Raw genomic sequence first — 13,315 nt, forward strand, 5'->3', positions numbered from 1 at the left:
GTTAAGGGTTTAGTGTCCCCTGTCTAGGGTTAAGGGTCTAGGGTTAAGGGTCTAGGGTCCGCAGTCTATGGTCCGCAGTCTGGGATTAAAGGTCTAGGGTCCGTGGTCTACGGTATGCGGTCTAGGGTTAAGGGTCTAGGTTACACGATCTAGGGTTAAGGGTCTAGGGTTAAGGGCCTAGGGTGCGAGGTCTAGGGTTAAGGATCTAGAGTTAAGGGTCTATGGTCTGCGGTCTACAGTTAAGGGTCTGGGCTTAAGGGTCTAGTGTTAAGGGTCTAGTGTTAAGTGGCTAGGGTCCGCGTTCTAGTGTTAAGGGTCTAGGTGCCGCAGTCTAGGGTTAAGGGTTCTAGAGTTAAGGGTCTAGGGTCCATGGACTAGGGTCCGCAGTCTAGGGTTTAGGATCTAGAGTTAAGGGTCTAGGATCCGTGGTCTAGGGTCCGCGGTCTAGGGTTAAGTGTGTAGAGTCCGCGGTCTAGGCTTAAGGGTCTAGGCTTACGGGTCTAGGGTCCGTGGTCTAGGGTTAATGGTCCAGGGTTAAGGGTCTAGTGTCCACTGTCTAGGGTAAAGGGTCTAGGGTCCGAGGTCTAGGATTAAGGGTCTAGGGTTAAGCGTCTAGAGTCCACGGTCTGGGGTCCACGGTCTCGGGTCCGCAGTTTAGGTTTAAGGGTCTAGGGTTAAGAGTCTAGGGTCAGCTGTTTAAGGGTCCGTAGTTTAGGGTCCGTGGTCTAGGGTTAAGGGTCTCGGTCCATGGTCTAGGGTGAAGGGTCTAGGGTTAAGGGTCTAGGATCTGCAGTCTAGGGTTTACAGTCTAGGTTTAAGGGTCTAGGGTTAAGGGTCAAGGGTCCGCACTCAATGGTTAAAGGTCTAGAGTTAAGAGTCTAGGGTCCGTGGTCCAGGGTTAAGGGTCCAGGGTTAAGGTTCTAGTGTTAAGGGTCCAGGGTCTGCGGTCTATGGTTAAGGATCTAGGCTTAAGGGTCTAGGATCTAGGGTTAAGTGTCTAGGGTCCGTGGTCTAGGGTCCGCGGACTAGGTTTAAGGGTCTAGGGTCAGCGGTCTGGGGTCCACGGTCTCGGTCCGCTGTTTAGGTTTAAGGATATAGAGTGAAGGGTCTAGGGTCCGCGGTCTCGGGTTAAGGGTCTAGGGTTAAGCGTCTACGCTCCGTAGTCTAGGGTCCACGGTTTAGGGTTTACGGGTCTAGGGTTTACGGGTCTAGGGTTAAGAGTCTAGGGTTAAGGGTGTAGGGTTAAGGGTGTAGGGTCCGCGTTCTAGCGCTAAGGGTCTAGTCTTAATGGTCTAGGGTCCTCGGTCTAAGGTTAAGGGTTTAAGGCCCACGGTCTAGAGTTCAGGGTCTAGGGTTAAGGGTCTAGGGTCCACACCCTACGGTTAAGGGTCTAGGTTCTGCGGTCTAGGAATAATGGTCTAGGTTCCGGGGTCTAGAGTCCGCAGTATAGGGTTAAGGATCTAGGGTCCGCAGTCTAGGGTCCGCGGTCTAGGGTTAAGTGTCTACAGTCTGCGGTCTACAGTCTGCGGTCTAGGGTCCATGGTCTAGGATTAAGGGTCTAGGGTCTGCTGTCTAGGGTTAAAGGCCTAGGGAAAAGGGTGTAGGGTACGCTGTCTATGGTTAAGGGTCTAGGGTCCGTTGTCCAGGGTCCACTGTCTAGGGTCCACTGTCTAGGGTTAAGGGTCTAGGTTCCGCTGTCTACGGTTAAGGGTCTAGGGTTATGGGTCTAGGGTCCTCTATCTAGGGTCCGCTATCTACGGTTAAGTGTGTACGGTCCGCTGTCTAGGCTTAAGGGTCTAGAGTCCACTGTCTAGTATCCACTCTGTAGTGTTATGGGTCTAGGGTCCACTGTGTACGGTTAAGGGTCTAGAGTCAACTCTAGGGTCCGCTATCAAGGGTTAAGGGTCTAGGGTTAAGGGTCTAGGGTCCGCTGTGTAGGTTTAAGGGTCTAGGTTTAAGGGTCTAGGGTCCGCTTTCTAGGGTTAAGGGTCTAGGGTTAAGGGTCTAGGTTCTGTTGTCTATGGTTAAAGGTCTAGGGTTAAGGGTCTAGGGTCCTCTATCTAGGGTCCGCTGTCTAGGGTTAAAGGTCTAGAGTCCCCTGTCTAGGGTCCGCTGTCTATGGTTATGGGTCTTGGGTCTGCTGTCTAGGGTTAAGGGGTCTAGGGTTAACGGTCTAGGGTCCGCTATCTAGGGTTAATGATCTAGGGTCCGCTGTGTAGGGTTAAGAGTCTAGGGTCTGCTGTCTAGGGTCCGCTGTGTAAGGTTATGGGTCTAGGGTTATGGGTCTAGGGTCTGCTGTTTACGGTTAAGGGTCTGGGGTCTGCTGTCTAGGGTTAAGAGTCTAGGGTTAAGGATCTACATTCTGCTGTCTAGGGTTAAGGGTCTAGGGTCCACGGTCTAGGGTCTGGGCACTAGGGTCCGCGGTCTAGGTTTAAGGGTCTAGGGTTAAGGGTTTAGGGTCCGCGGTCTAGAGTTAAGGGTCTGTGGTCTGCGATTTAGGATTAAGGTGTCTAGGGTCCATGGTCTAGGATTAAGTGTCTACCCTTAAGGGTCAAGGGTTAAGGGTCTAGGGAAGGCGGTCTAAGGTCCGCGGACTAGGGTCCGCGGTCTAGGGATAAGGGTCTAGGGATAAGGGTCTAGGGGATAAGGGTTCATGATTAAGGGTCTAAGATCTGCGGTCTAGGGTTAAGTGTTTAGGGTCTGTGGTCTAGGGTTAAGTGTCTAGGGATAAGGATCTAGTGTTAAGGCTTTAGGGTTAATGGTCTAGGGTCCGTGGTCTTGGGTCCACGGTCTAGGCTTAAGAGTCTAGGGATAAGGCTCTAGGGTTAAGGGTTTAGGGGTAAGGGTCAAGGGTCCGCGGTCTAGGGTTAAGGGTCAAGGGTTAAGTGTCTAGGGTCCACGGTCTAGGATTAAGGGTCTACCGTTAAGGGTCTATGGTCCACTGTTTAGGGTTAAGGGTCTAGGGTTAAGGGTCTAGGGTCCACGGTGTACGGTTAAGTGTCTACTGTTAAGGGTCTAGGGTTCGCAGTCTAGGGTTAAAGGTCCAGGGTTAAGAGTTTAGGGTTAAGGGCCTAGGGTTAAGGGTCTAGGCTCTGTGGTCTAGGGTCCGCGCTCTAAGGTTAAGATTCTAGGGTCCTCGGTTTAGGGTTAAGGGTCTATTGTTAAAGGTCTAGGGTCCGCGGTCTAGGGTTAAGGGCCTAGGGTCCGTGGTCTAGGGTTAAGGGTCTACGGTTAAGGGTATAGGATCTGAGGTCTAGGGTTAAGGATCTAGGGTCAGCAGTTTAGGTTTAAGGGTCTAGGGATAAGAGTCTAGGGTCAGCTGTTTAAGGGTCCGTACTGTAGGGTCCATGGTCTAGGGTCAAGGGTCCAGGGTTAAGGGTCTAGGGTCAGCAGTTTAAGGGTCCGTAGTGTAGTGTCTGCGGTCTAGGTTTAAGGGTCTGGGGTCCGCGGTCTAGGGTCAAGGGTACAGGGTTAAGGGTTCAGGGTCCGCAGTCAAGGGTCTGCGGTCTGGAGTTTAGTGCCCAGGGTCAAGGCTCTAGTGTCTAGGGTCCAGTGTCTAGCGCATAGGGTGTAGGCTTAAGGGTCTAGGGTTAAGGGTCTAGAGTCAAGGGTCTAGGGTCTGCAGTTCAGTGCCCAAGGTCAAGGTTCCCGTGTCCAGTATCTAGTGTCCCGTGTATAGGTTTTAGGCTGTAGGCTTTAGGGTCTAGAGTTACATGTCTAGCGTCTGGAGTTAAGCACCCAGAGTCAAGAACCACAGGATGTGCAGCCTTGCTGAGCATTTCTAAGCTCTTTTACCTCAAATATCTCTTGCTTTGTCTGTCGGTGATCATCCAGGAGCTGCTCCATGTAGGACAGATTCCGGAATTTCTTCAACTAAGTGCTGTAGTGTTTCTGCAGCTGCTCCTCAATCTTCTCATACTGGACTGGAGAGAAGAAGCACAAAACTACTCAGAGAAATATTGACCTATAGATGCAGAATTCTGAAATCAGCATGTTGGGCTTTGCAGTTGCCTTTCAATGTCTGCTCATCTAAAAGCACCTTTTGTTTTTCAGGTTCCACACTTCAGAGACTACAAGTGTCAGACAAAAAACCTCATCAAACTCTGCTGCAAAAACTCCATAGAGCAAAGGTAAACTTTCTGTGTATCCACTACCATGCCTTTCCAAACAGAATCACAGGGTGCTGGGGTTGGCAGGGACCTCTAGAGATCACACAGGCCAAGCCCCTGCTAGAGCAGGATCCCCTACAGTAGGTTCCACAGGAACACATCCAAAGAAGGAGATTCCACAACCTCTCCGGGCAGCCTGTCCCAGGCCTCTGTCACCCTCACAGGAAAGAAGTTGTTCCTCATGTTCAGTTTGACTCTCCTGAGCTCCAGCTTGTGCCCATTGTCCCTTATCCTCTCACTGGACAGCACTGAGAAGAGTCTGGTCCCCCCGCTCCTCCCACCCCCTCTAGATATTGACCAGCACTCATGAGATCCCCCCTCAGTCTCCTCCTCTCTACATGAACAGCCCCAGCTCTCCCAGCCTTTCCTCACCAGCAGATGCTCCAGTCCCTTCAGCATCTCTGCAGACCTAGGCTGGACTCTCTCCAGTAGCTCCTTGTCCCTCCTGAACTGGGAGCCCAGAACCTCACACACTTCTCCAGAGGGGGCCTCACCAGGGCAGAGGGGCAGAACAACCTCCCTGACCTGCTGGCCACACTGTTCTTCATGCTCTCAGGATGGCACTGGTCTGATGGCCAGAAAGGCAGCCTTTTCACCTTTTTAGCAGGCAAATCTAAATTTAGCAGGTGAGCTGCTTCGCAGCTGTAATCAATTCATTAACAGGTCCAGAACTAACCCAGCTGAGCTTGGACTTACTGGCCTTTCCCAATTTAGCTAATTGCTCTGCTGCTCCCAGTTTATTAGCTTAAGGGTCTATGGTTAAGGATTTAGATTCTGAAGTTAAGCACCCAGGGCCTAGGGTGAAGAATCTAAAGTCTATGGTCTATGAATAAGGGCCAAGCAAGAGAGTAGGGTTAAGTTTTTAGAGTAAAACATCTAAGATTAAGGCTCTAGGGTCTAGGGTTTAGTATATAGAGTTAAGAGTCTAGATTCCAGTGTCTATGGTCTAGTTTCTAGGGTCTAGTGTCTCGCATTTAGGCTGTAGGCTTAAGGGTCTAGGGTCTGGAGTTAAGCGCCCAGGGTCAAGGGTCTAGGATTTTGGGTAAAGAATCTAAGGTCTATGGTGTAGGAATTAGGGCCAAGCAAGATTATAAGGTTAAGTTTTTAGAGTAAAATATCTAGAGTAAAAGGTCTTGGATTAAGGCTCTAGGGTCTAGGGTTTAGTACGTAGGGTTAAGAGTCTAGATTCCAGTGTCTAGGGTTTAGGCTGAAGGATTAAGCATCTAGAGTGACGGGTCTAGGGTCTAGAGTTAAGCACCCAGGGTGAAGAGTCTACGGACAAGGGTTTACTATCTGGGATTAAGGGTCCAGTGTCTAGGGTTTAGGCTGTAAGCTTCAGGGTCTAGGGTCTGGAGTTAAGTGCCCAGGGTCAAGGCTCCAGTGTCTAGGGTTAAGTACATAGGATTAAGGGTCCAGGGTCCAGTGTCTAGGTTTTATGATGTAGGCTTAGGGCTCCAGGTTTAAGGGTTTTGAGCCTGGAGTTAAGTGACCAGGGTCAACAGTCCAGTGCCTGTGGTCCAATACTATCGTCTAGGGAATAGTGTCTAGGGTTTAGACCGTAGACTTAAAGATCTACAGTTAGGTGTCTGGGGTCTGGAGATAAGTACCCAGGGTCAAGGCTCCAGCGTCTAGGGTTTAGTATCTAGGACTAAGGGTCCAGGGTCAAGGGTTTATGATGTAAGCTTAAGGGTCTAGTGTTAAGGGTTTTGAGTCTGGATTTAAGTGACTAGCGTCAAGGGTCCAGTGCCTCGGGTGTAGTGTCTAGGGTTTAGACCGTAGGCTTAAGAGTCTAGAGTTAGGTGTCTGGGGTCTGGAGAGAAGTGCCCAGGGTAAAGGCTCTAGTGTCTAGGGTTTAGTATCTAGGATTAAGGGTCCAGTGTCCACGTTTTAGGCTGTAGGCTTAAGGGTCTGGGTCTGGAGTTAAGTGCCCAGGGTCAAGGCTCTAGTGACTAGCATGCAGTATCTAGGGTCCACACGCTACACTCTATACCATAGACTGTTAATCCGAGACGCAGAACTCTAAACTCTCGACCTTAAGACTAGATGCTAAACTATAAAGCCTTAACCCTAGACACTAGAGCCTTAACCCTAGATACTAAAGCATAGACGCTAGACACTTGTCTATAATCCTTTAACCCTAGACACTAATTCCAGACGGTAGTCCATTAATCCTACATACTAAAGCCTAGACAATAGATCCTTAAACGTAGACCTTATATGCTTAACCCCAGACGCTACACTCAATTCCATAGACCCTTAATCCTATACGTAAAACTCTAAACCATAGACCTTTAGACTGGATGCTAAACTATAAAGCCTTAAAGCTAGACACTGGAGCCTTAACCATAGATACTAAACCCTAGACATTTATAATCCTTTTACCCTAGACGGTAGTCCAATAATCCTAGATACTAAGCACTAGACCCTAGATCCTTAAACGCAGACCATTTATGCTTAACCCCAGATGCTACGCTCTATACCATAGACCGTTAATCCTAGGCGCAGAACTCCAGACACTATACCTTAAGATTAGATAATAACCTATAAAGCCTTAACCCTAGACACTGGAGCCTTAACCCTAGACACTTATCTGTAATCCTTTAACTCTTGACGCTAAGTCCACACGGTAGTCCATTAATCCTAGATATTAAACCCTGCACCCTAGATTCTTAAACGTAGACCGTTTATGCTTAACCCCAGACGCTGCACTCTATACATAGACTGTTAATCCTAGACGCAAACCTCTAAGCCCTAGACCTTAAGACTAAATGCTAAACTCTAAAGCCTAAACCCTAGATGCTGGAGCCTTAACCCTAGATACTAAAGCTTAGACCCTAGATGCTTATCTATAATCCTTTAACGCTAGACGCTAATTCCAAAAGTTAGTCCATTAATCCTAGTTACTAAACCCTAGATCCTAGGTCCTTAAACGTAGACAGTGGATCCTTAATTCCAGAAGATAAACTCTATACCATAGACTGTTAGTTCTAGATGTAGAACTCTTAACTCTGGACCTTAACCCTAGATGTTAAACTCTAAAGCCTTAAGCGTAGACACTGGAGCCTTAACCCTACATACTAAACCCTAGACGCTTATCTATAATCCTTTAATGCTAGATGCTAATTCCAAACGGTAGTCCATTAATCCTAGTTACTAGACCCTAGATCCTTAAACGTAGACTGTTTATGCTTAACCCTAGACGCTACACTCTATACCATAGGCCGTTAATCCTAGACGCAAATCTCTAAACCCTAGACTTTAAAACTAGATGCTAAACTATAAAGCCTTAACCCCAGACGCTGGAGCCTTAACCCTAGACCCTAGACGCTTACCTATAATCCTTTAACACTAGACGAGAATTCCAAACGGTAATCCATTAATCCTAGATACTAAATCCTAGATCCTTTAACATAGACCATATATGCTTAACCCCAGACGCTGCACTCTATACCACAGACCGTTAATCCTAGACGCATAACTCTAAACTCTGGATTTTAAGACTAGATGCTAAATTATAAAGCCTTAATCCAAGACGTTGGAGCCTTAACCGTATATATTAACCCTAGACCCTTATCTACAATCAATTAACCCTTCACGCTAAGTCCACACGGTATTCCATTAATCCTAGAGACTAAACCCTAGACCCTAGATCATTAAACGTAGACCGTTTATGCTTCACCATAGACGCTACACTCTATACCATAGAAGTTAATCCTAGACTCAAACCTCTAAGCCCTAGACCTTAAGACTAGATGCTAAACTCTAAAGGCTTAACCCTAGAGGCTGGAGCCTTAATCCTAGATACTAAAGCCTAGACCCTAGATCCTTATACGTAGACCGTGGATCCTTAATTCCAGAAAATAAACTCTATACCATAGACTGTTAGTTCTAGACGTAGAACTCTAAACTCTGGACCTTAACCCTAGATGTTAAACTCTAATGCCTTAACCCTAGATGCTGGAGCCTTTACCCTACATACTAAACCCTAGACCCTAGATGCTTATCTATAATCCTTTACCGCTAGATGCTAATTCCAAACGGTAGTCCATTAATCCTAGCTACTAAACCCTAGATCATTAAACGTAGACCGTTTATGAAATTAGGGGTTCCAGTAGCAATTAGGGGGTTCCTAGTGGCAATTAGGGAGTTCCTAGGGGCAATTAGGGGGTTTCTTGGGGTAATGAGGTGATTCCTAGTGGTAATTAGTGGGTCTGAGGGGAAATGAGGGGGTTCCTATGGGCAATTAGGGGGTCCCAGTGGCAGTTAGGGGGTTCCTAGGGTTAATGAGGGGGTCCAAAGTTCCATTAGGCGGTCCCCAGGATATGTAGGGGTTTCCTAGGGGTAATTAGGGGCTCCCAGTGGCTTCCTAGAGGCAATTAGGGGGCTCCTAGAGGTAATTAGGGGGTCTCAGTGGCAACTAGGGGCTTCCTAGAGGCAATTAGGGATTTCCGAGGCGTAATTAAAGTGTTCCTAGGTGTAACTAGGGGTTCCTAGAGGCAATGATGGGGTTCCTATGGGTAGTTAGAGGGTCCAAGTGGCAATAAGGGGGTTCTTAGGAGTAATTAGGGGGTCCCAGTGGCAATGAGGGGATTCCTAGGGGCAACTAGGGGGTTCCTGAGGGTAATTAGGGGATTCTTAGGGGTCATTAGGGGGTTCCTAGGTGTAAGTAGGGCCTTCCTAGAGGCAATTAGAGGGGTTCGTAGGGGTAATTAGGGGGTCCTAGTGACAATGGGAAGGTTTCTAGGGTTAATTAGGGGGTCCAAAGTTAGATTAGGGGGTCCCAGTGGCAATTAGGGGATTCCTAGGGGTAAATAGGGCGTTCCTGAGGGTAATTAGGGAGTTCCTAGGGGCAATTACAGTGTTTCCAGGTGCAATTAGGGGATTCCTAGGGAAAATTAGGGGGCTTCTAGGGGTAATTAGGGGGTTCCTAGCTGTATGTAGGGCGTTCCTAGAGGCAATTAGAGGGGTTCGTAGGGGTAATTAGGGGGTCCTAGTGACAATGAGAAGGTTTCTAGGGTTAATGAATGGGTCCCAAGGTCAATTTGGTGGTTTCTGGGATGTTTCGGGGGATTCCTAGGGGTAATTAGGGGGTGCAAGTGGCAATTAGGGGGTTCCTAGGGGTAAATAGGGTGTTCCTAGAGGCAATTAGAGGGGTTCGTAGGGGTAATTAGGGGGTCCTAGTGACAATGAGAAGGTTTCTAGGGTTAATTAGAGGGTCCAAAGTAAGATTAGGGGGTCCCAGTGGCAATTAGGGGATTCCTAGGGGCAATTAGGGGGTTCCTGAGGGTAATTAGCGGATTCTTAGGGGTCATTAGGGGGTTCCTAGGTGTAAGTAGGGCCTTCCTAGAGGCAATTAGAGGGGTTCGTAGGGGTAATTAGGGGGTCCTAGTGACAATGAGAAGGTTTCTAGGGTTAACTAGGGGGTCCAAAGCTCAATTAGGGGGTCCCAGTGGCATTTAGGGGATTCCTAGGGGCAATTAGGGGGTTCCTGAGGGTAATTAGGGAGTTTCTAGGTGCAATTAGGCTATTTCCAGGTGCAATTAGGGGATTCCTAGGGAAAATTAGCTGGCTCCTAGGGGTAATTAGCGGGTTCCTAAGTGTAAATAGGGCATTCCTAGAGGCAATTAGAGGGGTTCGTAGGGGTAATTAGGGGGTCCTAGTGACAATGAGAAGGTTTCTAGGGTTAATTAGGGGGTCCAAAGTTAGATTAGGGAGTCCCAGTGGCAATTAGGGGATTCCTAGGGGCAATTAGTTGGTTCCTGAGGGTAATTAGGGAGTTCCTAGGGAAAATTAGGGGGTTTCCAGATGCAATTAGGGGATTCCTAGGGAAAATTAGGGGGCTCCTAGGGGTAATTAGGGGGTCCTAGTGACAATGAGAAGGTTTCTAGGGTTAATTAATGGGTCCCAAGGTCAATTAGGGGGTCTCCGGGAAGTTTAGGTTTTTCCTAGGGGTAATTAGGAGCTCCCAGTGACAATTAGGGGCTTCCTAGAGGCAATTAGGGGGTTCCTAGAGGCAATTAGGGGGTTCCAGTAGCAATTAGGGGGTTCCTAGTTACAATTAGGTAGTTCCTAGGGGCAATTAGGGGGTTTCTTGTGGTAATGAGGTGGTTCCTAATGGTAATTAGTGGGTCTGAGGGGAAATGAGGGGGTTCCTATGGGCAATTAGGGGGTCCCAGTGGCAGTTAGGGGGTTCCTAGGGTTAATGAGGGGGTCCAAAGTTCCATTAGGGGGTCCCCAGGATATTTAGGGGTTTCCTAGGGGTAATTAGGGGGTCCCAGTGGCAATTAGAAGGTTCCGATGGGTAATTAGGGGCTCCCAGTGGCTTCCTAGAGGCAATTAGGGATTTCCTAGAGGTAATTAGGGGGTCTCAGTGGCAACTAGGGGCTTCCTAGAGGCAATTAGGGATTTCTGAGGCGTAATTAAAGTGTTCCTAGGTGTAACTATGGAATCCTAGAGGCAATGATGGGGTTCCTATGGGTAGTTAGAGGGTCCAAGTGGCAATAAGGGGGTTCTTAGGAGTAATTAGGGGGTCCCAGTGGCAATGAGGGGATTCCTAGGTGCAATTAGGGGGTTCCTGAGGGTAATTAGGGGGTTCCTAGGTGTAATTAGGGGGTTCCTAGGTGTAAATAGGGCCTTCCTAGAGGCAATTAGAGGGGTTCGTAGGGGTAATTAGGGGGTCCTAGTGACAATGGGAAGGTTTCTAGGGTTAATTAGGGGGTCCAAAGTTCAATTAGGGGGTCCCAGTGGAAATTAGAGGATTTCTAGGGGCAATTAGGGGGTTCCTGAGGGTAATTAGGGAGTTCCTAGGGGCAATTATGGGGTTTCTAGGTGCAGTTAGGGGATTCCTAGGGAAAATTAGCGGGCTCCTAGGGGTAATTAGGGGGTCCTAGTGACAATGAGAACGTTTCTAGTGTTAATTCATGGGTCCCAAGATCAATTAGGGGGTCTCCGGGATGTTTAGGTTATTCCTAGGGTAATTAGGGGGTGCAAGTGGCAATTAGGGGGCTCCTAGGCGTAAATAGGGCATTCCTAGAGGCAATTAGAGGGGTTCGTAGGGGTAATTAGGGGGTCATAGTGACAATGAGAAGGTTTCTAGGATTAATTGCTGGGTCCAAAGTTCAATTAGGGGGTCCCGGTGGCAATTACGGGATTCCTAGGGGCAATTAGGGGGTTCCTGAGGGTAATTAGGGGTAATTAGGTCCAGTTCTGGGCCCCTCAGTTCAAGAAGGACAGGGATCTGCTTGAGAGAGTCCAGCGCAGAGCTACAAAGATGATTAAAGGAGTAGAACATCTCCCTTATGAGGAGAGGCTGAGGGAGCTGGGTCTCTTTAGCTTGGAGAAAAGGAGACTGAGGGGTGACCTCATTAATGTTTACAAATACGTAAAGGGTGAGTGTCAGGGAGATGGAGTTAGGCTTTTCTCAGTGATGACCAGTGATAGGACAAGGGGTAATGGGTGGAAATTGGAGCATAGGAGGTTCAAGGTGAATATGCGAAAAAATTTTTTTACTGTGAGAGTGACAGAGCACTGGAACAGGCTGCCCAGGGAGCTTGTGGAGTCTCCTTCACTGGAGTCATTCAAAACCCACCTGGATGCGTTCTTGTGTGATGTGCTCTAGGTGACCCTGCTCTAGCAGGGGGGGTTGGACTAGATGATCTTTGAGGTCCCTTCCAACCCCTAAGATTCTATGATTCTATGATTCTATGATTCTATGATTAGGGAGTTCCTAGGGGCAATTAGGGGGTTTCTATGTGCAGTTAGGGGATTCCTAGGGAAAACTTTGGGGTTCCTAGGGTTAATAAGGGGGTTCCTAGGTGTAAGTAGGGCGTTCCTAGAAGCAATTGGATGGGTTCATAGGGGTAATTATGGGGTCCTAGTGACAATGAGAAGGTTTCCTAGGGCTAATTAGGGGGTCCAAAGTTCAATTAGGGGTCCCAGTGGCAATGAGGGGATTCCTAGGGGCAATTAGGGGGTTCCTGAGGGTAATTAGGGAGTTCCTAGGGGCAATTAGGGGGTTTCTTGGGGTAATGAGGTGGTTCCTAATGGTAATTAGCGGGTCTGAGGGGGTTCCTATGGGCAATGAGGGGGTCCCAGTGGCAGTGAGGGGGTTCCTAGGGTTAATGAGGGGGTCCAAAGATCCATTAGGTGGTCCCCAGGATATGTAGGGGTTTCCTAGGGGTAATTATGGGGTCCAGGTGGTTATTCACTTAAGTTGCACTATTTGCGTAAGTTGCGCTACTTGCGTAATTTGGGCCATTTTGGTAAGTTGATTTTTCGGTTTCCTAGGGCTAATTAGGGGCTTCCAACAGGCAATTAGAGTTTTCCTAGGTGTAATTAGGGGGTTCCAACTGTGAATAGGGCGTTTGCAGAGGCAATTAGTGGCTTCCTAGGGGTAATTAGGGGGTCCAGGTGGCAATTCGAGTAAGTTGCGCTATTTGCGTAATTTGCGCCCTTTGCGTAAGTTGATCTTTCGGTTTCTGAGGGCTAATTAGGGGCTTCCAACGGTCAATTAGAAGGTTCCTAGGTGTAATTAGGGAGTTACTAGGTGTCTATAGGGCGTTTCTAGAGGCAATTAGTGGCTTCCTAGGGGTAATTAGGGGTTCCAGGTGTCAATTCTCGTAAGTTGCGCTATTTGCGTAAGTTGCGCTATTTGCGTATTTTGCGCCTTTTCATAAGTTGATCTTTCGGTTTCCTAGGGCTAATTAGGGGCTTCCAACGGGCAAGTAGAGGGTTCCTAGGTGTAATTCGTGGGTTCCAGCTGTGAATAGGGCGTTTCCAGAGGCAATTAGTGTCTTCCTAGGAGTAATTAGGGGGTCCAGGTGGCTATTCGCGTAAGTTGCGCTATTTGCGCTATTTGCGCTATTTGCCTAAGTTGCGATATTTCTGTAATTTGATCTTTCTGTTTCCTCGGTTAATTAGGGGCTTCCAACGGGCAATTAGAGGGTTCCTAGGTGTAATTAGGGAATTCCTATGTATGAACAGGGTGTTTCTAGAGATAATTAGAGTGGTTCAAAGGGATAATTAGGGGGTCCAGGTGGCTATTCGCGTGAGTTGCGCTATTTGCACTATTTGCGTAAGTTGCGCTATTTCGGTAATTTGAGCTTTCGGTTTCCTCGGGCTAATTAGGCGCTTCCAACGGGCAAGTA

This window comes from Apus apus, unplaced genomic scaffold (genome assembly GCF_020740795.1).
Source record: "Apus apus isolate bApuApu2 unplaced genomic scaffold, bApuApu2.pri.cur manual_scaffold_30_ctg1, whole genome shotgun sequence".
Classification (NCBI taxonomy): Eukaryota; Metazoa; Chordata; class Aves; order Apodiformes; family Apodidae; genus Apus; species Apus apus.